General features: G+C 48.5%; 1 long non-coding RNA gene across 1 annotated transcript; it reads left to right on the forward strand.

The window, feature by feature from the left end:
* The first annotated feature begins 8 nt into the window (after positions 1–8).
* Positions 9–9,463, forward strand: LOC113478719. Its single transcript, XR_003398123.1, has 3 exons — positions 9–454; positions 7,313–7,545; positions 9,197–9,463. It is a non-coding gene; the product is annotated as an uncharacterized LOC113478719 (long non-coding RNA).
* Positions 9,464–24,221: the final 14,758 nt, after the last annotated feature.

Below are 24,221 nucleotides of genomic sequence, written 5' to 3' on the forward strand. Positions count from 1 at the left end.
CCATTCCTACCCATAAATACTCAACCCTATCATCAACATCATTAAGCAACAGACAGTCAAAATGCTCTCTAACACACAAGGCTACCCCACCACCTCTCTTTCCTTGCCTATCCCTTCTGAAGAGTTTATAGCAGCACTCCTGTGGTACGAGTCATACCACCATGTTTCTGTGATGGCAACTATGTCATAGTTTTTCTGCTTCCAGCTCCTCCTGTTTGTAGCCCATGCTGTGTGAATTCGTGTAGATGCACTTCAGTTGGGTTATTTTGGGGGGGAAAGGCCTTAATTCCTACGTGACCATTCTCAGGTGCTTCCATGGTTTCTGACACATCAATAACCTTTGTGGTTTTTGATGCTGCATGGATCTCCATCCCCTACCTCCACTGAGATGGCCGACTGAAGGACCTCAGTAGCACACTCAAGCATTGTCATGTCACCCCCAGGCTTATCTCTGGTGAGCCTGGTTTTATCCCTTTTCCCCTTCAAATCTAGTTTGAAGTTCATTCAATGAGCCCTGCTAACTCCTGTGCAAAGATCCTTTTCCCCACTTGAGATGGTGTACCCCATCTGTCACCAGCAGGCCTAGTGTTGTGTAAACTGACCCATGTTCAAAAAACCCCAATTTTGCTGATGACAGGACAGCAAATGTGCTTGAAGCTGTTGAAAACTACACTGAAGTTTTGAGGAGACTTGATAAGAAGTGCCAGGCTGAGCATCCCTGCACTGTAATGAGAGTACCTAGCATTGATCTCTCAATGTTGCCAACTTTTCTCAGCACAGAGGTCTAAATACCCAGATGTGCAATGGGGCTGCAATGAGCATGGCGCTCCCAGATGGTGCTGTGAGAGCATTGTGGCAATTAGAGCCGAGTAATTACCACCCAAAGCCCATGCATGCTCATCCAAGATATATTTGCTCGGGGAAGAGTTGCACTTTGTACACCTTGTGAGTTTGTTTTTCAGCTGTGCACAGACGATAGGGATCATCTCCTGGGGTGGATCACAGGGAGCATGTTTCTAGCTTGTTCTCCAGGATTTTCACATTGGGTGAGATGCTCCGGGACACAGCCTGGGAATGCAGTTTCCAAACCTCTCCTCAGAGCTATGTATAATTATATTTGCTAGACAAGTAACTGACCTTGTCCTTTGTCCCTGCCCTGGGCTGTGTGTCCAATTACTCTGCTGGAGTGCAGTGAGAAGGAAAATTAAATTTGCACACTGGGTGCTGTTAATAAATCCAGAGGCCACCTAATTTTTCCGCTAATGAGCCTCCTGGCAAGGCCACCAAAAGGTAGCGCTGTGGCATCTCCTGACATTGCTCAGATTCTTCCCTCCACTCCCCGAGCCCCGAGGGAAGCCCTCTCTGACTACTCAAGCTGCAGTACCTGTGCCCCAAAACAACACCACAGTAGGAGGGAGAGGCCAAATCTAGCTTAAGCATAGCAGGAGGCACCACTGAGTTTCGAAACGGCAAAAAAACCTGCTGAATGTGGGACTTGGAGGGCTGCAAACTCATCAGTTCAGACCCCGCTGAATTGTGCACCAGTGGGCAAGTGCAACAGGACACTGTTAGGGCACTGGGCATGAGGCAATGCCATGATTCCCGCAGCACCCACAGGCACACTCAGTTTAGGTGTGACCTTAAATTGCACAGATGAGAAGTTGCAAAGAGTTCCCCCAGTGATGCCACTGCTTCTCACTTCCTTCAGGCATTAAGCATCACTCCAAAATTAATAAAAAATTGATTTTAAAAAGATTATGAAGTTCTTCAGGCTAAAGGAAAGGTTAATGCTCCTCTCAATAGTCATGCAACTTTCACGTCTGCTGTCATAAAGAGTTGATTTTTCTTTCACTTTTAAAGAAAAAAATTTACACAATGAACAGGAATCCAGAAATAGTGACATAAACAGAAATGAAAGGATCAAGTGCCAAATTTGGATGGATGGCTGGGGCTTGATAAACCACTGCAGGCTTATCCCAACATAAATAATGCCACTCAATGTGATACTCACTGCCTGTGCTGGACAGGCCAAATAGTGAGTTACCTGGTACCACAGCTGGGGAAGGGAGATCCCAGCGCTGCTGTGGAGACCCCACGTTGAGATTCAGTGATTGCGGGCTCAATTCTTGCTGTTGACAACCCACACTGGGGCACAGTGTTACCTGGCTGCAGCACTGGATTCAGCAGCATGGCATCAGCATAAACCCCAAAATGCACCGTGGTGAATCAGTCCCTTGAATATTCACCACCTGCAGCTTCAGGGCTGCTCAGACTCAGGGATCTTCTAGTAAATGGGCGCTTTTTTTCTCCTTCCCAACATGCAAAAATTCAAATTCAGATCAATGCTGTCTCCAGAGCCTGAGGCACTTCTGACCTAAGACTGTGTTTTGCCCCAGCTCTAATTAAAAAATCACATGCAAACCCAGATTTTATTTTGGAAGCTAAATGGGCCGCTTTAAGAAATTCAAATCCTTGTTCTATAGCCCCCAAACCTGAACACTCTATGTTGTAAGGAGGGAACTGGAGCCCTGCAGCTCCAGCTGTTACCCCAGCAAGGGGCATCCCCCAGCTCCTCATACTTGTGATGGCACAGGGAGGTGTTTAAGGCAGCTTGGGCCTGGGACAGTGGTTTTTAAAATCAGGAAGATGCAGTGCTGGTTCTTGAGAACAAGGATGCTGGAGATCCTTCACCTTTGTCACTGTTGGTTCATCCTTGAAGCTCTTAAGCCCCTTTGGTCCCACAATTTAACCACAGCAAGAGGATTTCAACACTGACACTTGCCAAGCAGTGTTAGGCAACTTAATGTTTGCAGAGCTTTGAGCAGACAGCACTATATGTGCATAAATTTTGTGTTATTCCAGCCAGGCCACAAAATCCATGGAAATCCTGGCACTGCACATCAGCAAGATCTGTGGCTGCATGGATGCACCACCTCTGCAAGGAGTTTCCTTCAGCATCTCGAGGTGATGCACCCTGGGCAACTGGAACCAGAGGATGGCAGTCATGCTCAGTCTCCAGGAGCACAACTGCCCCCCAGCAACCCCTCTGAGAGGCACCAGCATGCTGGCAGCCCCCACACATCTTCCTTACCAACTTTGCTCTGCTGGTCAAATACACTCCATCATAACTCTCATAGCATAGTAATTCAAATAGCAAATACTTTTAAGAAAAACCAGCTGTGAGGTGTAGATAGAAAATAAACAAGCTACCGAACAGCTTCAGCTGCTGTGGCCCTGTAAAGGCAGGATAAGATGCTGCAGGGACACACCATGGGCTAAGATACCATAGGGACAGCCTCTCACTCACACAATCATTCTGCACCAGCTCAAAAAACCAAAATCAACGCAATGTCACTGTGGGGTCTGGTTCAGGAGAGCATCCCCAGATAGGCAAACACTCAGTGGCTCTTTTGCGTAGCTTTGAGTTCCCTCTCAGGCGTTTCCCCCCAAGACAAATTCAAGCATCTCATTTGTGTTTAAGGTATTGGACCTTATCCCAGGTGTCAGACCTCTGCCCACTCCCGGTTCAACAGGTCCCTCCCGCACCCATGCTCCCTCCTGTTTCACGCACACATGAGCCCCTTCACGTTCACTTCTGGTTACATGTGGAAATCAAATGTCAGGAAAAATCATCTCCACCAGTGGAGAAGGGCAGTCATCTCCAGCCTTTACCCCACGAGAGACTGGGCTGGAGGTGCAGGAAAACACAGGCACTCCCTCTTCAGTGCCCAACTGAATGCGAAGCAACTGCATGGGGAGCAAGTCCTCCGAGCAGTACTGCTGGAATCGTGTGCCATTGCACGCCCATCCCTATTGCCACCAAAGGCTGTTGGCAACCAGCAGCAGAGTCAGTAAAAAGCAAATTGAGTTTGTGCTGATGGGTGCGTGTAAGCCACCTTCTCAGTGCCACTTTTTGGAGCAACCTCTCTATACAGACTTGATAATCGAGTTGCTGTGCCACTCTTTTTTTTTTTTTTTATTGAGCCATAGAAGTGTCTGTAATGAGGGATTAAAATAGTAGTCGTGCCCCCTGATTTATTTTTTAAATTGTCGTGTCTACGCACGTGTAAACTACACCAAGTCACACGGCTGTAGACTGAGGATAAATAATACATCGCAATATATTAACTGAATGAGAATACAAACCACAGAAAAATATGTAGAAGAGGAAAATGCATTTGCTGGGTGGTAAGTTATTGGACCTTTAGAGGCAGGGAAGGGAGAGGCTGGGGAGGGGGGCGGTTTGCTCCTGCCTTCCCTCCTGCAGATAAATCACCAGCCTCGCAGTGCTTGCGCCTGAATAAAATATGACAGGTCTCTCTTGCAGGGCCAGCACGCGGCTCTGTAACGAGTCGCACCGCTCGCCATGCATACTGACTGCAAATCGGGTGGGTTATCAGACGCCGCCATAAAAAATAAACCTCTTCCCCCAACTGATTATGAACCTCATGCATAGCAAATGACAGAGCAATAACGCTCGCATTGCCTGCAGCAGAGGTAAAAAAAATAAAATATTTACAGACTGACAGGCTAATGGACACTTTCCCAAAGAGCGGTTAGAAAGAAGTAGTAAATGGGCCCGTGCTGATGCAGGGCAGCGGGCCCGGTCAGGGATCAAGACACACAGCACCATATCGGATAACATATAATTGACAGGTCACATCCAAATGAGTGTAGTCATGCATCATCCGGAAGGCTTTTGCTGGTTATAAAGACACTTGTAAACAATTCAGCCGCTGAACATGGCAATAATATGTTGATCCGGCATGTAATGAGGTGTTCCTGGAATCAATAAACTAGTCATGAAGAGCAGGGAGCAAGGTCAGCGCCTGCCTTTTTGATGACCTTTCCTGGCTGGTAAGGACATCATATACTCTGAAGAGGACTTTTCTCATATTGCAGAAGGCGCCGAGTGTCAGAACTTCCATTCGCAGCAAGCAAATGAACAGCCGGGCTCTGCATGCTAATGAAGTCCAGGCTATTTTCCACCTTTTCATCTGCACATTATGCTCTTGACTTTGGAGAAGGTGGGAATTAGGTTGGACCCTCGTGTCAGACTGCCTGATGGCTCGGCTCCGGAAAACTGGTAATTGAAGCTGATGACTGATGCGGAGGAGGCCTGAATTTGGAAATAAACAGTTTCAAGCACTGCATGTCATTTCTAGAGAGACTGCTGAGTGAATGGAAATGAGCTCTGTTTCTCCAGTCTAATGCAGTTTCTCAGCAGGAAAAACACTGTCTTTGAGACAACAATGCCAGTCATTAAGATTTAAATGTTCTGGCGATAATGTAAGGAATAGCACCTGCCTTCACAAACAGCACTTATGGAAATGCTGCCCCATGCCAGGGTCTGTGTTAATCTGCAGCCCCCCAGCACTGGTCCTGGAGGAGCTGGGATGCTCTGAACCCTGCAGCAGGGAGGGCACGCATGGCGCTCGGCTGTCACTAGATGGGTCAAAACACTGGAAAAAATATCAGTGACACTGAAAGTGTGGTTTTGAAGAATACGGAACTAAAACCAATGCTTACCACGCTGCATTTTGACCGTTTAATTGCTCTTCCCAGGCACACTTAGCAGAAAGCTGGCTGGCCTCATCCTCCACTGCTGCTCACTGGGGTGGCCTTAATTCACGTCAGCCCAGCTGCTGGCCCTGGAAAGATAAAAAATGGAGTTTCTAGACAAGGTACTTAAAGGCCAATATTTTCAGACACGAATATGAATGCTCTGCCATCCTAGCTATTGGGAAATAACATAAAAAATGTTGTAAGTCCTTTCAAAATCCTACCTGGTGGCATGAAACTGAGCAGAGCAACTTATTTGCTGAGGCAGAGGCAGCCTGGCAGCCTCGCAAAGGTTTTCAGGGCTTTGAAGTGCTGCTGTTGGGACATGACTATTAGTTAACAGTAAGGCATGTTAGTGATGACAGGCAGGGATCTGAATAAGAAACTAGCTGGTTTTCTGCTGCCAGCCAAAAAATATTTTGAGTCTTATGTTGAAAATTGGGAGACTGCCTACAGCCCATTCTGGCTGACAGGGGAAGTCGCAGAGGATGCTTCAGCACACATCACTCCTGTTTGATACTGCTTCAGAGCCTTTCTTTCCATCTATCCAGAATGGTTCATGTGTGACATGGAAAATAAGGGCTATTTGTGCTTTGAATACATTTTTTAAAATATATATTGGTTTTGGGGTTTTTTTTCAAACCCCAGTGCTGCCCCAGCTTTGAATATTTTAAAAAAAATATATATTGGGGGATTTTTTCAAACTTGAGTGCTGCCCCATCAGTGAGCTCAAAGCCCCTTTTGCAGGTTCCCTCCCAAATGTGGGCAGGACACGGATCCACACGCTTCAACAGCGGTAGCTGAAAGATATATGCTGGTGGTACAAGATGGGGTTCACTGCAGACAGGGTGTCCCCATAAGCCCTTTGGCACCCCATCCAGAGGCCACTGCACTCAACATCCCCCCTGCATCCCCACTGGGGCAGCTGCTTCCCGCTCCCCAAAACTGCTGCCCGCTGACAAAAGCTGCCGTCTTTCCCCTTGGAGGTGGCTGCATCTCAGGAGTGGGTCTGTTTGTATAATAGTTTGCAACCCTTCAACATGAAAGGATATAGAAGGATGCAAGTTATTATTATGAAAATGAACCAAGCAACAGACAAAAATATTCAGAAGATGTAATCTGCCATCCCTACAATGCACTCGCAGAGAAGAGCACTTGGCAGGCAGGAGAGTAGTCGTCAGATACATTGCCTTTTGTTAAATTGCTTTTGCTGTGACAATGCCTTTTAAAACCGCTTGCAATCTTAATTTAAAATACCTCAAACCTAAAGGTATAGGGGCCCAATGCTGGTCTCCAGTTTGTGATTTGTCCAAAGCAATTCCACTGGCTTTATACCACAGTTCCTCATTTTAATCACACAACAAACAGGGGAGGCTGAATTCCACTTGTAAGAAACCGTGGGCCTGATCCAAACATCACTAAACATCAATTGAGTGAAGATTTATTTCTTTAAAGCAGTGAAGTCTGCCTGCCACCTCACTTCTGTCCAAACCTTTGTCACGTTCAACTAACAAGAAAGGTCGTCTCCCTATGTAGTCAGCTTTAGCATGCAAGATGGGGGTAAATGCAAAATTCAGTCTTTTTGTTTTTTCATAGTTTTAGAAAATGGTTAAAAGTATGGAATGGCTAAATGCATTAGTGCAAGAAACTACTGCATTTCTGTTTTCCAAAGATGAAGTAGTGGGCAAAAATAACCGAAAAATAAACCAAACAGCGCTTTCATGGTCTTTCTCTATTTTTGCCACAGCAGGCTGCACGTCGTTCCCAACTGTTCACCACCACACTGAGCCCAAGATTCCGAAAGACCGAAGGTTTGGGTGCAGGAGCTGGCTCTGCACCCCTTAACTCAGTGCTTAATCAAACGTCACACAGATGCCCGCTGAGGCCCAGGAGGTGCTGGTTTTATCCTCCAACCGCCTGAAGGGAGCCAAGAGACTGGAAGTGAGAGGTGGCATTGCTGGTGTCGTTCACGGTGAAGGGCAGGTGTGTATCAAGGCAGGGTACAGCAGGGTGACGCCATTTTCGGGTTCACCCCATCCATCAGCACTCCTCCCGGCCTCCCAACTTCATTAATAACCTCCCTCCCTATGCTAATTCCATCAGAAAATTATGCAGACTGTTTATATTTCTTTACAACCAGAACAGGCTGCTGACACAAATCAGCCATTAGTGATTCACATTGAGGAGTCTCCGCTAATTGTGCAGAATGTAATTAGTGATTATGTAATATCTAAGCTCTTGCAACTGTCATTAATGTCCACTATTCACCAGAGATAGTTCTTACTGAATTAGAGAATGATTACCGCATGGTAAATCTACTTAATCCTAAATATGCTAATTAACACTGTATGCACTTTAGACAGTGGTTAAAAGCACTAGTAACCTCAAAAAAGGTTGCAATACACCAGAATCTAAATTGCTTGCAATGGATTTTCCTTCAAAAGGTAAATTTGTTTAATTAAATGGCATAGTAAACTGTTAGGCACAGCTATTGATTAGTGCAACCCAAGCAAGGGGTTTTTGTAACAGATCTAGTGAGGTGCTGGCGCAGGGCAGTGATGCTCCTGCAGCATCCCAGTCCTCCTGCAAAATCCCATCCTTCCTGCAGCATCCTGGTGCAGGCCCAAGCTCGGCAGAGCCCCTCGGCCAGGGGGGCTCCATATGTGCCTGTACATGCAGATACTGCCAAACAGGCATGAGGTCGCCTGCGGAGCCTTATGTAAAGCAGCTTTCCAAAAGCTCTCCCTCCAGGATTAAATACCGTATTCCTTAGGTCATAAACCATAATATTACTACAGGCAGATACAGTAGCTTCCTTCAATAAATTCTTACTTAAATCTTAATTTCAAGATTTATTTGTGTAAAACAGACTTTAGACATTAAATGCTACCTACTAAATGAATGGAATAAATAGAGCAATTGTACAGTTTTAGAAATGTCTCTTTCGAATGCCTGGGTGTTTAATGTATTCTGCTTTTCCATAAAAAAAAAAAAAAAAAAAGATATGGCTGTCATGAACCCCAAGCATAATAGCATTTTGTGATTTATGAAGATTCTTCCTGCTTATATATTTTATATAAATAATACTCCTGCGTGTATCTCTGCACTCATTCATAATCAAAAGCTGCACAGGCTGTAAAAAGAGTTTGCGTAGTAACATATTTAAAATCAGCTTACAAAAATTGGATAACTAATATATCAGACACAAAATAAGTCATTGTAGCAAGCATACCAAAAGGAAAATTAACAGCACAATGCAATCCACGACATGCTTTTATCAGCAGACTGACACAACAAAAGAGCACAAAACAAAAATTCCCACAAAAGAAAGTTCCTCAATAAAAAATAAAAAGTGAAAACTACGATAAGAAATTAAGCACACTCTTAATTTACCTGGGCGCATTAAATGTTTGCAGCTGATAACGAGATTGCGAGTGCTCTTTGAAAGCTGTGCAGTGCGGTGTGTGCCAAACCCACAACCGCTCTGCCCATACCGGGGGGGAAACCTGGTGGGAGATGGGGGCTGGTCCCCATGGCCCAGAGCGGGCACTGCGGGAGGGCCACACCCTTCCCTGCCACGCTGTGGCATTTTAAGGGGTGCAGATTTCACTCTAACAGCTGCTTTCTTCCGCAGAGGTCGGCAGCATCCCCTGCTCACGAGAGCTGGAGGATGCCCCTGATGTCGGGGCCTGGATGAGGAGCTGACAACCCTTCCTCCATGGTGTGGGTGATGCACAACACCCCCAGAACCCCTGCCATGGCCACGCAACCCCTCTGGCACAGCCCAGCCCACCGATGGCATCGTCCGTGCCACCCTGCTGTGTGGGTTACCAGGAGCACATGTAATTGCCAGGGATGAGGGGATGTCCCTACGGCCACGGGCCCCAGCCATGCTCGCCCCGGGGGGGGGGTGTGTGTGGGGGGTGTGGGTCGGAGGGGCTCTGCTCCTGCTGCTGCAACACTTCCACCACCCCAGAACGGGCCCCCCCGACCCCTCTGCTTGACAAAAGGGACCTGCTCTGTCAAGCAACTCCAAAACCATTGCCCTGGGAGTTGAGGCTTATGGTCCTGCTCAACCAGAGAAAAAAATATTGTTCTAGATTCAACTTCAGAACCCAGAGCTCTAGACTAGTACGACAGCTTTAAGGCTGCTGCCTGGACCTCCAGTCATGCTTCTGGATTTGTTCACATCTATTTAATTAAAAATACTTTAAAGCCCAGGCTGACTTTGAATTTCTGTCATTGCTGCTCTTGGATACCAGTCCACCTTGGCTCAAAACCAGCTGGAAGACACGGCTGGGCCCTGCAGTGCTGACTGGGCCCTGGGATGCCCAGTGGTGGTGTCCTGAAGCAAAGCTACACTTTAAACATCCCAGTTTGGTGGGTCATGAATGTGTTGAACATTTATATTCATTTTTTCATGAAAGTTTCAGGAAGGTTTAGACTAAGCAGACTCGGTATGCATGGGTGACAGCCTTATAATCCAGCGACTTAAGAGTCGCTATGCATTTACTTTATAAAGGAGCTGTTACAGCCTATGGCATTGAAAAGAAGATGTCTCAGGCACCTAAATAAAGATTTACACAGAAAGCCTGACCCCGATACTGACTTAGAGGATTATTTTCAATCATCATTGTCAATAACATGGGCCTTGAATTCCGCAAACCCTTCCTGCCCTGGAAAAGGTTTGCAGAATCAGCTTCACATGTTTTAAATGCCCCTATACATACGGCAGCCTATAATTACGAGACAAAAAATATATGTACAGAAGTGGGGAAGGAGGAGGGTGGGTTAAGTCTGTGAATTCAAATGTGACATCCCTGAGCCATGCATGGATCTTATATGGCTTTGAAAACCTGGGTTGCCTCTGCACTGCCCCGTTCTGCTCCACCTTCCCAGAGCCACCTTCATGAGAAGGGCTCACACAAGCATCCCTTAAATTCCCCCCACCCTCTGAGGAATGAGGTTTGTTGGGATGTTGTTGGCTTTCCCAAAATCCCCAGCTGCTGGAGCAGGGCTTCCTAAGAAAATCAGCTTTTCTTTCTTTTTTGAAAAGAAAATTGCTAGCATCACAAGGATGCTAAAGTCCTCAACAGCAAACCAGGCAGCAAATAAAAAACCAGCCTAAGTGTTTCAAAGTTACTATTATTTTTGAAAAGATCATAAGCTCTGGCTCCCAAATCCTACATGCCACCAGGAGAGGAAGCACTTCCATGTCATTAGCGGCACCAGCAGGCAAGCGAAGCAGAGTCCCCAAAGCCTCTCGGAAACAGCTCATTCCCCTCGCACGTGCTCCCAAGCATCGCTTTCCCCCTCCCTGTGCCGCTGCAGTATCATCTCATTAACGCAGCCCTTCCCAACTGGTAATAGCAACCCTGGCCTTAAATACCTCCGTGTAGCTACATTAATTCCTCAAACAGCGCTCTTACCTTTTAGAACGGTAAGCCACTGAAGACAGTCAATAGATGATGAGATAACGGTTGTTATTTCAGTCCTCCGTACAGCTGACGGGCTTTCTCCACCACAGGGCAGCTCACTCCAAGATGATAAAGCAAGCCTGCTATCACAGCATTGCCCTCTCCTCGCAGGCACTCGGGGACTCCGTCTGCCCTGTGCTGAGCCCTGCCGCTGGCTCTTGGGGAGGCATGGCCAGCTGCAGGAGCCTGTGGGGGACAGATCCAGCCCAGGCATGACCAGCATCACCATCACCCAGGCAGCTGCAAGGGTCCCGGAGGGGACATCAGGGCTCCACACTGCCACCTGCAAGAACAGCCTCAGTGTCTGGAGAGGGGGTTTGGCTGGCTGCAGGTGAAGGGCTCTTCCTCCCCCCCCCCCCCCCCTCTTCTTCTGGCTTATTTTGCAAAACTTATGCCTACTTTTGCAATCATGTCTCTAGCTTCAGTGGCCAACCTTCTGCTGAAGGCCAGCCGAGAAGTGCTTTGCAGTGGGGCTGAGTGCAAGAGGGACCCCACCAGCACCCATGGGCAGCAGCTTAAGCAGAGCCTCTAACCAGGGCCTAGCCCAGTGCTCCTGCTGCCTCCAACGCATGAGGGACACATGCTCTGCCTGCGGAGCTCACTCACAAATGCATGCACTGGGTTAAGGAGGAGGGCTTGCCATCCCTCATGTCTGAGCTGCCATGCTCACCCTGGCAAACCTTCCCGCCCTTTGCTGATGCAGCTTCCCAGCACCAGCAGCACCTTCCAGTGGTCACACCCCTCCCCGAAGTCTGCTGGAGCTCCCCAGCAAAAGCCCTGCTGGCTTGTTCCCCTACCCGGCACAAAACACAGCAGCATGCTCCTGCAACTCAGCAGTCCCCAAGAGCCCTGGATGAGGTCACAACAGCCACGTTACCCCCAGGAAAGGGGCTCAGACCAGTCCAGCCCCGCTGCCTGGGCTGGCTTAAATAGCTTTGCCTTTTTCACCTGCTGAAGCTCACCTGAGCTACAGACCCCCAGCCATGTGCCCACCTCCTCCTTCCCGCTGGAAGGCATGGTGAGTCCAGGAACGCACAGGAGTGTGCCTCTTCCCAGCCTGGGGGTTGGCCTGCAGCCCTGGTGAGGAGCTCCACACTGGGCACAGGCTGAGCTGGTGAACGCTGCAACAGGGCCTGAGCTCAGCTCTGCCAAGCCAGTGCTTCCCACAGTGCTGGGCTGCAGCACAGTGCAGCAGACACAGGTGCGCGTTGGGCTGTGCATCCCGTCCCCGCTGCCTGCTCTGGGGTACTGCATCAACTGCATTTGCTCCTCCACCAGTTCGTGGTCCCATTGCTGCCCACCAGGAAGACTCATCTCTCTATTGCTCTGACTTTAGGTCCTTCGGCCAGAAGCGTTTCAGCACAAAATGGCAAGTTTGTGTCTGTATCACCCTTCCCTTGAAAGGCCTAATAGTGTATTTCAGCCAAAGCTTGTACCGTGTTGGTATTTTTAATTAGCAACCTCTAATTATTGCCAAAGCAACTTACGAGGGAAATGAGCAGTAGTATAGTTTAAAAAAAAGAGTCAACAGCCCAGCAGCCTGGGGTCTGACGCTGGGCAGTGCAGGCGGGGGATGCTCTGAGGAAGGATGCCTCGGCTGGGGCTGGGTGAGGGGAAAGATGCCAGCGGTGAGTGCCCACGGCATCGGTGGGATAGTGCGGCAGCGGCTCTCCCCCTGTCTCAGCGTGCCCCCAGCTGGCAGATCCACGGAGGGATTTGGGGAGCAGCCCACGTCGCTGGCTGCAGCCCCTGGACGTGGCTTAGGAAGGATGGTGGCACCGCGCGGGGCTGGGGAAGGTGCCACCACCAGCACCATCATCTCCCCACTGCAGCATCCTGACTGGATTCACTAAACCCAGCACTTGTGGAGGCTCAGCACTGTGGGCACGCTGCACCTCCCCACTGCCAGGGAGGGGGTTTGCCCCTCTTTGCAGGAGGCTGGGGGCTGCAGACCCCACCTCAGCCCTAGCCCCTGCTGCTTGGGAGCCAGTGATGCCAGTCTTCAGGAGCCACATATGTACAGAGCCCTGTGCAATTTTCCGCCCTGAAAGTGATTCATTTGGCCAACGCTTATTTTTCAGCAAAATAAAATATTTCAGTGAAAAAAAAAATGGAAATAATTTCTTCCTGTAAAGTCAGAACTGATGACTTCTCCCAGAAAGCTCCTGCAGCTCCGTGGTGCCTGACTGCCCCTTCTCCCCCATGGGGACCAGCATGGGTTCTGAAGTGAGCAGCCCTCACTGCTCCGAAGGAGGCAAGGATGGGCAAGGGACAACACACGCTATCCCAGCCCTCTGGCCAAGCTGCCCACCATTCCCACCAGCCTCTGGAGATGAAGCAGATGTCTGAGGCCAAAGGCAGGCAGTTTGCAAGCAAAGAGGGGATCGAATTGATCATGTCACACCTTGGCAGTTGTCTGTACCACTGGCTGTGGTGATGAATACAGAAGTCAACTGCGGAAAGAAATGGAGCCCCTTCCTGCCAAAAACCTGTCCAGTGGCCAGGTGTGCGTGTACCTGGTGCCGGGGGCTGTGAGGACCGTGCAGCAAGCACAGAGCCTGCACCCTCCCTCCCCTGTATTCCCCTGCTGCAATAGCGGCAGTGCTGCATGGGGAACCCACTGTTCCCATGATGCAGGAGTAGGAAGGACGCTGCGGATGGACTTACAGACAGAGCTAATTGGCCTTCTGGGCTGGGGAATGGGCAGTGTGAAAGGCGATGCATGAGCCATGTTGCTCACTGTAAACCACAGCCATGCAAGTATGTGCAGACACGCACAGAGCTACACGTGTGTGCACACACGTGGATATACACACAGGTGCACACACATGTGCCTATGTATAAACACAGGCTCTCCGCTGAGGGGACAGCTTGTGAGTCCTGCATTTTGTAATGACAGTCACCAGTGACGGAAATGAAAGAATTAGCCACACAATAAACCCCTAATTGCCTGGCAACAGCATTTAGGCCCCATTAGGTAGATTTGTAACTGCTTCCAGAGAAATAAACTCCTGTGTCATTAGATAACAAGGAAAGAAATAGGTTATTTCCTTTTTGAAAGGTATGAAAGCTTCCAATTGCCTGATGTATTCGCTTAGTAGATTATTTTCTGTCATCTCAGTTAATTGAATTTTATCCATTGCTCTTAGAATTCCTCCCTTTCGTGTAAGGTTAAAAAGTTCAGAGGAGTCATATTTTTGAACCTCATCCATTTATCGCATAAGCGAACTCCAGCTGCACAAAGTGTGCTGGGGAAAACAGAGTAACAAAAAAACTATGCAATAATTGCTTTTTATCATCTGGGTGAATTGGCACCCAAATAATTGTAAAACTTTTCTAAAGAGCATCCAGTTGGGATGAATAACTGGAATATATTTGCTGAGCCAGGCAATGCACTGTCCATGGACCAGCCAGCTGTGTGACGGCCTTCACCTCTTCTTCCTCTAGAAAACCAAGTCTAAGACCCAGAATTAAACTAATTCTTCCAGTTCCTAAGGAGGAGACCCCTCCCAGGGGAAACCAGTCCCTCAAGATGCAGCCCCGTCTCTTCTCACCACTGAGTTGAAATAACTGCACGCTGGCCGGGGCCATGCTGGGAGGAGTGACAGCTTGGCAGCGCTTATCTCCCTGCATTGGCTGAGCGGCAGGTCACCACCGGTGATTTTCTCCTCGCCCTCATTGTTGGCCTCCGTAGGACCAATTTCAGACCCATCAAAACGCATTATGGCAAACCTTCCCTGAACAAAACCTGACATCCAGCCCTTCCAGGATATCTCCTTGACATCCCTTGGCCCAAGAAGCCCTTCCCAGCACACACCATCGCACATCATCCCTGCTCAGCTCTTCATGACAGCATTTCTCAGCTCCCTCAGTTCTTTATTCTTCAGCAGCAACATTACTGATGCTCAGGCTTGCTTTTAAACCCTGTCCTATCCCTTTCCCTCAAGATAACCAAGGTACGAGACTACTAGAAAAATTACCTGGGCTGGAGATCAGTCTTCCCATCTGAGGTCTGCCTGTGGGAACTAACACTGTTCTTGACTGGCAGCTGGTCCTCCTGCCTGCTGCCCATCCCTCCTCTGCTGGGCCTGGAGAAGCAGGCAGCTGTAAGGCATGCCCCGGAGGATGGGGAGAGCTGTTCCCTGCACAACTGGGGTTATTTTCTCCCCTGCAGAATAGAGGAAAGGCCAGACCTTGTACCTCCACTGGTGTAAAAGTTCTGGGGAAAAGAAAATGTGCACACAAACTATATGTGCTCCCCCATAACACATCAGCAATATCATGTTACGTGCCCACCTATGGGATACAGACATGAAATACTGAAGGAGTGCGGGTGTGCACTTGCACCACTGTCACATGGATGCATGTGGTGGATGCCCATGTCTAACACCCAGACGTGGTGAGGTGGGTTTGTTCTAGTACCGGTTGCTGGGTCACCCTGTGCCACCCTCCTGTCCCTCGCCCCTAGCATGGGCAGCGATGCTCAGCTTTTGCTTTCACATAGCTCCCTCGTTTCCTTCTTTCCAAAGCACACCTAGGCAGATGGTTTTAATTTCTGAGTAAATCCTTAACATATGTTATTCCCCTCATCGTCACTCAGGCTGTTGCTCTTAAACTTCTCCGCTTTTCCCTGCCCAGTTGCTCCCAGGTACTCCTGCAAGGCACCGGTACCTTTACAGCCCCCAGCTGGCACTTCCTTGCGGGGAGCTGATAAGCAAAGTTAAAGTTTAATGTGGGTGATGGGGGAGAGGCAGCTTCATTTTCATCCTATGCAATATTGGCTTTGCAGAATAGCACTGCCCTTAATGAAATGGGATGGCTTGGCTGCCGAAAGATTACCTAAATAATCGGTTGGTGACTCCAGAGCCGCTTGATTTTAAACACTGCTGAAAAGCCAGCTCCATTTTCTGCTTTGGTGCATACCAATTCCCTGCGCTGGCATATGAGAATAAATCAGCTCCGTCGGTAAGGCATTGTTATCCAGCTCCCAACTATTAAGACATAGTTTCTATCAGAGCAGTTTTCTTCTCAGCCAGTCGAGTGGAATGATCCCTGAAAGCAGCGGTTTGTGGCAGAAATGCGCTTGGCTTCCTCCCCCCACAAAGTCTCGGCATCATCATAAATTTGTGATTGCCCACATGCACACCAGCAGCCAACGGGGCAGCTTAAGAGAGTTCGCGTTTGGATAACAAGGACGTGGTAAAGTGCCTGGAAAGAGAGCGTGGCTTTGAAGTATTGGGGAGGGAAAAAGCAGCAGAAAACCAAAGGAGGGAAGGAAAAAAAAAGTATATACAGATAACTAATCTGGAGCAGCCAAGCCAAGTTAACAAATCTTCCTAAAGGCTTTCTCTGGTCCTGCATGCATGCACAGGAGGTGGCAGCATGGAGGGGCACCTTCCCTCGCCTGCCTTGACTGCTGGCATCCCACCCTTGTTCTCATCCCCTACTCCTGTGCCTGGTGCCCCTGTGCCCAGGCATGGGGAATCCTCCCTGTTACTACATTACAAATCTCAGGATGTTCAGGGGTTGGAGTCCTGATTTGCCACTGCTTAGGGCTAATAGGGGAGCAGGCATCGCTCCCGGCTGCCAGGACTGGGTCTTTCAGGCTTGGGAGACCTGTTTTGGAGAGCTGGATGCTGATCTGGTCTCTTCAGTTGGTTTATCAAACTGCTGATCGGGACAAAAGAGATCCCATAGCATCTCATGTGAAGGGACATGACCTTAGACGTGCATGGGGGGGACCCATTCCTGCCATTCAGGGAGAACAGGAGAGGGGAGCAGGTCTGAGCTCCTGCTGGATTGGTGCTGGTGGTCCCTAGAAACCATCCCGGGGTGGGGCTGAAAAGGCAACACTGAAACCAGAGAGGGGGAAAAAGTGGAGGGAAAGAGCCAGGCTGCACTTTTCCATGCCATCCTTTTATTTGTTTTTAATTACACCCCAGAGCACTGCGTATTAAGCATCCTTAATTAATGAAGGAAGTGAAGGGCCTCAGGTGCTGGGGGAGCGGGAGGGTGAGTGGTGACGCCCAGACCCTGCTCTCCATCGCCATGGGGCGGACGCCAGCATGGAGCCCATGCTGGGGAAGACTCAGTCCCTCTGCCAGCAGAGCCATTCATGGGGATAACGTTGTAATCTACAGAAATCTGGGAATTATTATGGATATTACATAAATCAACCCCCCTGTGTCAATAAGGAAAAAAACATTTTTAAAATAAAAGAAGCTCAAAATTAACCCTGAGAGCACAGTTTTAACCCAGATCACCTTGGAAAAAGCAGCAGAGACAATGGTATGCATTCATTCCCCGTGCTTTATCATTTAAATAACCTGGCCTTCATTAGCTTCTGATGGATTGCTTTAAAATTGCTAAAACGGAGGTTTGTTTGGTTTTGATGTGTAGCTGCACTGATTTGGATTTTTTTTCCTTATTTTAATAAAAGGCATTCAATAGAGGTCCAAAGTGAACCAGGGTAAAACATCCTGCAGCTCCTAGGTTGTCGAACAGTGGGTGTGTGGAGGGGCAGACCTGCCCTGGACAGGCAGAAGAGGACCCTGCCCACATGCTGCCAAGGTCGGAAGGAGTTTGGGGAGGTGACACGAAGTCCATGGCAGCAAAACCCCCACATCAGCAGCTGCACTTTAACTGTGCAGCAGGTACCAAAGCATGTGGGGCTCCTTAAGTTAGAACAGAACAGGAAAGCAAAAGAATTGCTGTGCAACAGCCCATCCACGGTCACTGATGTTGTCCCTGATGGTGCTGCCAGCTCTGCTGACATCTCCGATTGGATGGAATTGAAAGATATATCTAAGCAGGATCACCAGCTCTTGATCATTAGGAATAACATGCTAAACCCAGGGCAGCACAGCAAAAGTTAAGCTCATGGTGCCTTGGCAACACTTGCCGTGGAGGTGTAAAAATAGGTCTCATCTTCAGTCAGCCTTCAAACCTGGTCCAAGGCTGGCCAAAACCTAGCGATCATGAGATACAAATGACTCAGGAAAAACTCATGGATAGCACCAGTGTGGGACTGTAAACACAGATGGGAGAAGTGGGACCTGGGGCTTTTCTACTTGCAGCACTGGGCTGTTCCAAAAACCCCTGGGCTTTCCCAAATCCCATGGCCAACAGCGCCTTCCTGCAGTTAAAAAGTGCATCAGAATATTAAAATTCCTTCAATTCCTTGTCCCAGCCCTGCAGATCTTTTTGCTACTGGGTACTGAAGGCAGCAAAAGGCTCTTGCTGTGGTGATTTTGAGTGCTAAGTTAGGAGGCTGCAGTCTGGCTTCCCGCAGGTGCTTGTGGGTTCCTGATCTAGGTAGAAAATGAAGGAAGCCTCAGCTGGTGTCAGCTCTCTGCAACGCCTGGGAAAAACTAAACCTATCACCAAGGCTGCCTTTAAACTTTTTATTAAGGAGTGAGACACACTTTGGTGTAGATCTGTGTATGCACATTAACAGGCACAGAGCTGATAAACTCCCAGGGCTGGCTTGTCTCTATTTATAAATCTGAACCAGTATTTTTATATAAGCAATCTGAAATTTCTACACTGATTTTTTTTTTTCTTAAAGGAGAAATCCCAAATTAATTTTAAATCTGTTTCTTTTACAAGAAACTCAATTTTAAAATCCTACTATATCTTCTTAGTGCATGGTAAACAAACATCTGGCCAGTTTTGCTCTCATTTAGGTACACAGCAAACTTGCCAGCCTCTTTAAGCTGGCCAGCATTAGGCCCCCAGGGAAGTTTCTCTGGGCTGGTTCCTGCTACTCCCACAGTAACAGTCCTTGCTTTTTCTCTGCATCCATCATTATTCACAGCGCAGTGTCTGAAAACCTCATCAGATACTGTTCTTCCCTCTTGTTTCTCCTCTCCGCAAACAATCTGTGTTTCATGATGGTGAGTGCTAGAAACAGGATAAAGCAGCGATCGCATAGGGAAGAAAGTGGGTGCAGGGGCAGTGGGAGAGGCCTGACCCAGGATGGCTCTGGGGCACAGGGTGAGGGTGCTGTCCTGCTGCACCAGACCCAGCAAACAACCTCCCGGTGCGGTGCCACCCTGCAGGTTGGGAGCTGAGGGATAACTCCTGACCCTGGGCAGCTATGCTTCCAAATGCCAAAATGCTCTGTTTTTTTTTTCATACCTGCTGACAGAAAATCAGGGTAGTTAAAGCCAGGGACGTTCCTGTGCACGCCTCTGCAACAGACACACCTCCATCAGTGGGAGCAGCGGGCTCAGCCTTTGTTGCAGGCCTTCCCTGAGCCTTGGGCAGCTCTTCCCTTTGAAACCAGGCTCCTTTGGACGTGTCCCTCTGCGTGCTGCAGACCCAGCTGTGTTTTTCAGAGGAGGTGGTGATACTATCTAAATAAAATAAAATAAAATTAATAAAATAAAATAAAATAAAATAAAATAAAATAAAATAAAATATCCCTCTTTAGATCAAAAGTGGGCCCCCCTGCAAGCAGCAAGGCACGGGCATGCGTTTGCCAGGCCGCGTGTTTGCAAACTGTCTGGGTGTTTGCAAACTGGCCGTGTGTTTGCCTGCGTGGAGCCCGCAGGGAGCAGAGCCCGGCAGGCAACTGAGGAGCGGAGCTGAACACCAGCAGCGCGGTCACGCATGGGGCTGGAGAAGTCATGCACACAACCATCAAAGGGAGGGCATGCAACCTGCCGGAGTCGCCTAACGCTGCTCAAATAGCATTGCTGCCAGTGATGGACAGATCCTTATTTGTAAGTATTTAATGTTTCTTAGGAAGCACTTCTAAAAGAAATTGGTATGTAATGACAGCACTCACTGGAAAACAGGCCGATTATAAAATGCACTAACTTATCTGGTATTCATTTGAAAAGTAAATGGATGCAAGTAAAGGTGAGAGTTCACTACCAATTCAAATATTTTGCTCTAACAGGCTCTAGCACTCCTACTTTAATTCAAGCAGAAGCACAAGTATGAATAATCAAACTGGATGATGCTCATCAAAACCTTTGTGCCTTGCACCATTTCAAATGGTCATTGAAGCTTAATGGCAAAAAATTTACATTATTCCTTTAATTTGTATTCTGTTCCTTCCTTCTGAGTGATGTGATTGTGATTTTCTGTTGCCGGCTGTATTATTTTGATGCAAATGTTATGTGCTGCTACAGTCCAATTTCCTGCTTTGCCCTCCCCTTTTCTTCCCCGAGTAAAGAAACGACAGCTAAAATAGTTAAAAACTGGGGAGGGATTTTGAAATAGTTCCTTAACTACTGCTCCTAATTAAAGCAAACAATGCAGGGTCTTGAAGCACCCTGAAAAGCTGAAAATTAATTATTAGCTGAAGGGGGAGGGAAGTAGCTCTGCTCCCCAGACCTTAAAAAAAAAAAAAAAAAAAAAAAAAAAAAAAAAGAAAAGAAAAAGAAAAAGAGAGAAAAAAGTGAGGGATCCCGATTCTGCCTACAAAAGAATTAGAAAAGAAAATTTGTAATTCAGTTAAAAACTCCTTTTGCTGGAACATAATCACCCAGGGATGAATGCTTTATTAAGAGGCATGGGGTTGCAAACCAAAGCCTTGCAAACAGGAGGCCCCCAGGGTGCTCACGGCACGTAATATATGCACCGACTAATTTATTGCGCTGTGACTAATTTCCATTCCTTGTGCTTAGAGTTGCCTCGCTAATTACAGGGATGTTTTCTTAACTTGGGTAATTGCGCTGCCCGCGCACCGCCCCCCACGCGCACCCCACGCGGGCTTTGATGTGCCCCCACGGGGTGGCTGCGGCGGGGCGCCGCCCTAATTAGATTGGCTGCCTTAATTAAGGGAGATGGGGGGGGGTGTGGGTGTGTGGGGGTGCTGGTGCTGAGCCCCCCACTACCCAGGCACGTGTGGGGCTTGTGCACCCTGGGGCTGCCCAGATGTGCGGGGCAAAACCCAGCCTTGAGCTAAGCTCCCTCAGGGTTGCAAGGATGTAACCTGAACCCAGAGGACCCCTGTACCCCAAAAAATGACATCCCAGCACTCATCCCATCCAAGCATCCATTCCATCCAAACATCCAGCCCATCCAAGCATCCATTCCATCCAAACATCCAGCCCATCCAAGCATCCACCCCATCCAACTTCAGGCCCACCAGGCTGATGGCACGGGGCAGGGCTCCTACCTGGAGGATCCCTAAAAACTAAATACTGGGGGAAGAGCCCTGAGCATTTGAGCTACAGTGTCGCTCGCTGTGTGTTAAGCCTATCTCCAAATCTGCTGCTGCGGGCTGCCTTAATTTTATATGTGGAAGTCACTCATGCATTTAAAATTATTAGACAGATAATCACTTCCTTGAAATAATTTCAGCACTCATCTATAATAAAAAAGATTTCTTTCAAAGGACCCTTAGTTAAATGGGCTCAATGCTACTTTCTGTATCATGCAGGTCAATTTGATTCTGCTCTATACTCTCTATACAGCTAAACAATTGCTTTTCATAAACTGAAGAGCAGAGTGAAAGCAGCCTGTAATATCCATCCAGAGATGGCCTTGAACACTTTTGTTAATAAAAGCTTGACATCTGAAATTCTACTTCTTTATTCCTCCCTTACCAAAGAGTTGGTCAAGATTTCAGAAAATTAATGTCATATTAATAAATACTAATAATCTGTCAGCAAACGTCAGCAGGAAGATGACAAAAGAAAGCTCTTGGCCCGCTGGCTGCAGCATCGCCTTGCCCAGCCACGGGGGACACTGCACCTTGATGCCAGAGGACGAGCTGAGGAAGCCTGGTGTGGAGTGGTGGTGATGGAGAGCGTGCCAGAAGCACTGCTTCCAGCTGGCACTTGCGTGTCTCTGCAGGATTGGGCTGCACCTGTGCCACCCACATCCCATGGGACCTTGCCAGAGAGATGCCAGGGAGAGACTGTCCAGGATGCAGCCCCAGTGATGTGGGGAGCCCCAAAATTTTACCCAACCGGTGGAATTCCAGCCATGGGCCCCACCTGACCCTGCGCTTTTCCAAGATGACTTTAAACCTTCATTTAGTCTGGAGATGCATTTCTCTGTGAATTCGGGACCTCTGACAGCTTGAAGAAATGTAGTTATTTTCTTTTTAATGTTAAAGTAAACAAAGAGAATATTTCAGCTCATATTTAAAGGCTAGGATGAGGCCTGTTTTCAGAGACCACTGACATCAGACAGTTGAGAAAGGAAGAAATTCAGTTTCTCTACCACAAAATTAATTGAAATCAACACACAGGTAGGAATCACACGCATGACGCCTGACATCTTGTGGGACTCTCTCCATCACTGACCAGCCTGCCTCTGGCATGCGTCCCACCACCACCTCACTTTCCCAGTTATTAATCCAACACATGAGCAGACTGGAGGGTCTGACCATGTCTTCCAACAGGTTTTGGCACTTCATTTTTAAAGTTAGACAGACTTTAAGCTCCTTGCAGCCTGTTGAGCAAACACAGAGATTTGCAACTGCATTTTGCATACAGCGGGCTGGGCAGAAAGGTTTTTACCTACCTGGGCACATTGTCTAGTCTTTGCAATTCATGACAAATCTCAGTCCAAGGAGGGGCAAGTTGCTCTGAGCTTGAATTTTTAAAGAAAAAGACAACACCCCAGGCAACAGCCCATTCATGGCTTGCCTAGCTGTTCCTGCAATGCCCTGAGCCAGCACCCCTGCACCAGGCCCTGCTGCAGTGCTGCTCATCTGCCCTTTGGGCTGGTAAATAAAGACAGGTCAAAATCAGCACAGCTCCTACCCAGCAATGCAGCAGAAAACATCTTCAAGGGCTTGGAGGGTTTTTTGAAGGCAAATTGAGCAGCCAGCGCTTGCCCTGCCCTCCCGTATGGTCACGCTAACAGCAGTTACCAATATGGTGCATTGAACTCACATGGGAGCAAATGCCGGTGCCAAATCAGCTGTCCGGTGAGGACGAGGGTGTTGCTTGCCTGCTGCCACATCACACGTTACCCAACAAGCCGCCAAGGACCAAGCTGTGTGTGTGGCAGGCACTGTCGGGGCTGGGGATGTGCCTGCACCTGTCATCGCACCCGTCCTGAAGTAGCAGCCTTGGACTCGTACTGGAAAAGTGTGCAGAGCCCCAGGGATAACACGGTGGCTACAGGGCATGCGTGTCTGGGGGCACCTGGGGCTGCTGCGAGGTGCCTTCAGTTGCCTGCATGCAGCGTGTGGAGCGCACGCACCCTAGTACGCTGCTGCTGGGGAGCACAGAGGTGCTGCTAGAGGCTCACGTATATAAAGCATCTTCTCAGGCTCATGCTTTGCTGTGAAAAAGAAAGTAAAAAGAGTCTTCTCCCCCCATGAAGCTGCCTTCAGCGTCTCCTTTCTAATAACTTGGCATATTCACTTAATTCAGCCCAGCTCCTTCCAAGTCGTTAGCAGCGGCAGGAGACACAGCCTGAACATTGACCTGGTTTTCTTGCCAAGACAGAGCAAAGAGAAACCTTCACATAATCATTTCCAAACATTAAAATGGCTCCATTGTCATTATAGCTGAGAGATTGAATTCGCCTCATCAAAGCGGCGTATGACAGGTGACTCAATAGGATGGTGCCAAGCGCGGAGGCAAGGAGATTAGCAGGGCACTGATATCATTATTTCCGCCTATCACAGATTCGGCAGGGAGGCAATTGTAATTTCTGGGCTTATTAGTCTGCATTCGCAGGAAAAAACCTAGTGATAAACCTCAGTGTGACAGCCAGGCATTTGTGCAGCAAGTGCTGTCATAGTGACACTTAGAAAATGCCAATGTGGATACGTTCTCATAATCCCCCCTAATAGAGGTTAAAGCATGGCACAAAGGCACTCTTATCAATGATCGGGACACTAATAACATTTGCATTTTTAAGTTAAATATAGTAAGTAAAGAGTACGTCTCCTCTTTGTGGCTTTGGCAATTAACTCGGCACTGGAAGAATAAAAGCAAAGCAGAAATTTCAGCCAGCCCCTGTCTCCTCCTCGGCAGGTGAGGATCCTCTGCGGGTCGGCATTCCTGGGGTGGCTGCCGGCAGGCGATGCACCCCGCAGCTCCCTGCCTTGGCTGTCTGCGCTCAGGAGCGGGTGACGAGGCCGGGGATGGGACCTGGGAGGGACAGGGGACAGGCAGCTCGTGGGGATCTGCGCTGAGCAGAGATGCTCACCCAGCGTGGGGGCTCCTGGGTGCTGCCCTTTCCGTCGGGGGGGGGGGGGGG

The sequence above is a fragment of the Athene cunicularia genome (assembly GCF_003259725.1).
Source record: "Athene cunicularia isolate RWA chromosome 3 unlocalized genomic scaffold, athCun1 chr3_part1, whole genome shotgun sequence".
NCBI lineage: Eukaryota > Metazoa > Chordata > Aves > Strigiformes > Strigidae > Athene > Athene cunicularia.